Below are 2,733 nucleotides of genomic sequence, written 5' to 3'. Positions count from 1 at the left end.
GTTTCGTTCTGCTGTGCATGGGGTCGCTATGAGTCGGAAACGACTCGACGGCACTTAACAACAACAACAACATGGTGGGAATGACAATTTGAAGAGGAATGACATGGCTTTCATTGTCACAAAGAATGTCTTGAGATCTATCCTGAAGTACAATTGTTGTTAGTGATAGTATAAAATCCATATGCCTACAAGGAAGATCAGTTAATATTACTATTATTCAAATTTATGTATCAACCACCAAAGCCAAAGACAAGGAAAATGAAGATTTTTACCAACTTCCGCAGTCTGAAGTAGATGGAACATGCATTCAAGATATGTTGATTATCACTGATGATTGGAATGCAAAAGTTGGAAACAAAGAAGAATCACTGGTAGTTGGAAAATATGGCCTTGGTGATAGAAATGATGCTGGAAATTGCATGATAGAATTTTGTAACACCAACAACTTGCTCATTGCAAATACCTTTTTTTCAACATAACAGTGGCTATATATGTGGATTTCACCAGATGTAGTACACAGGAATCAGATTGACTATATCTGTGGCAAGAGGCAATGGATAAGCTCAATCAAATGGATTAGTTTCAGTCAAAACAAGGCCAAGAAATGACTGCAGAATAGACCATCAACTGCTCATATGCAAGTTCAAGTTGAAGATGACGACAATTAAAACAAGTCCACGAGAGCCAAAATATGACCTTTATTATATCCCTCCAGAATTTAGAGACAATCTAAAGAATAGATTTGATCCATTGAACACCAGTGAGTGAAAGCCAGAGGAATTATGTGATGACATCAAGAACATCATCCATGAAGAAAGCAAAAGGTCACTAAAAAGACAGGAAATGAAGAAAAGACAAAAATGGATGACAGAAGAGACTCTGGAACTTGCCCTTAAATGGAGACTAGATAAAGCAAATGGAAGAAATGACAAGATAAAGGAGCTGAACAGAAGATTTTAAAGACCAGCTCAAGCAGACAAAGCCAATTATTATAATGAAATGTGCAAAGATTTTGAGTTGGAAAACCAAAAGGGAAGAACATGCTCCTCATTTCTCAAGCTGAAAGAACTGAAGAAAAAATTCAAGCCTTAAATTACAATACTGAAAGATTCTATGGGCAAAATATTGAATGATGCAGGAAACATCAAAAGAAGATGGAAGGAATACACAGAATCACTGTACCAAAAAGAATTGGTTGATGTTCATCCATTTCAGGAGGTGGCATATGATCAAGAACCAATGGTACTGAAGGAAGAAGTTGAAGTGTCACTGCAGGAATTGGTGGAGAACAAAGCTACAGGAATTGATGAGAAACCCACTGAGAGGTTTCAACAAATGGGTGCTGCACTGGAGGCCCTCACTCGTCTATGCCAAGAAATTTGGAAGATAGCTAACTGGCCAACTGACTGAAAAAAAAAATCCATATTTATATGCATGCCAAAGAAAAGTGATCCAACAGAATATGGAAATTATCAAACAATATCACTGATATCACATGTAAGCAAAATCTTGCTGAAGATAATTAAAAAAATGGTTACAGCATTGCATTAACAAAGAACTTCCAGAAATGTAAGCTGGATTCAGAAGGGCACATGGAACAAGGGATATCATGGCTGATGTCAGATGGATCTTGGCTCAAAGCAAAGAATACCAGAAAGATGTTTACTTGTGTTTTATTGACTATGCAAAAACATTTGATTGTGTGGATCATAACAATTATGGAAAACATTGAGAAGAATGGGAATTCCAGAACACTTGATTGTGCTCATGAGGAACCTTTACATAGACCAGTAGGCCATCATTTCAAAAGAACAAGGGGATGCTGCATGGTTTAAAATTAGGAAGGGAGTGTGTCAGGGTTGTATCCTTTCATCATACTTATTCAATCTATATGCTGAGCAAATAATCCAAGAAGCTAGACTATATCAAGAAGAGTGTGGCATCAGGGTTAGAAGAAGACTCATTAACAACTTGTGATACTCAGACTACACAACTTTGCTTGCTGAACGAAGATTAGAGACTACAGTCTGCAGAATCGATTACAACTCAATAAAAGGAAAACAAAAATCCTCACAACTGGACAAATAAGCAGCATCATGATAAATGGAGAAAAATTGAAGTTTTCAAGGATTTCATATTATTTGGTTCCACTATCAATACCATGGAAGGAGCAGTCAAGACATCACATGTCATATTGCACTGGGCAAATCTGCTGCAAAAGACCTCTTTAAAGTGCTGAAGAGCAAAGATATCTCTAAGGTATTACCTAACCCAAACCATTTTTCAGTACTTTTCAGTCGCCTCATAAGCATGTGAGAGCTAGACAATGAATAAAGAAGACATAAGACAAATTGATGCATTTGAGCTGTGGTGTTGGCAGAGAATACTGGAAGTACCATGGACTGCCAGAAGAACTAACAAATCTATCCTGGAAGAAGTGCAGCCCAAATGCTCCTTGGAAGTGAGAATGGCCAGACTTTGTCTGATCTACTTTGGTCCTGTTGTGAGAAGGGACCATTCTGTGGAGAAGGATATCATGCTCAGTAAAGTGGAGTGTTGTGGTTACCTGGTCCACTGACACTGGAGGTTTTTCTTCACTCAGCTGCTGGCTGCTGAGGCAGAAGTGAAGCCCAAGGTTGAGAGTCTTTCACCCAGCCCCTAGAGCCTGGCACTTTGAACTTGGACTTAAAGCCTCCAAATTGTAAGAATAAACTCCTGTTTGTTAAGGCCATC

This window comes from Orycteropus afer, unplaced genomic scaffold, assembly GCF_000298275.1.
Source record: "Orycteropus afer afer isolate SDZICR_OR568_19922 unplaced genomic scaffold, OryAfe1.0 scaffold00477, whole genome shotgun sequence".
NCBI lineage: Eukaryota > Metazoa > Chordata > Mammalia > Tubulidentata > Orycteropodidae > Orycteropus > Orycteropus afer.
The sequence above is the reverse complement of the archived record's forward strand: the minus strand, read 5'-3'. Positions refer to the sequence as shown.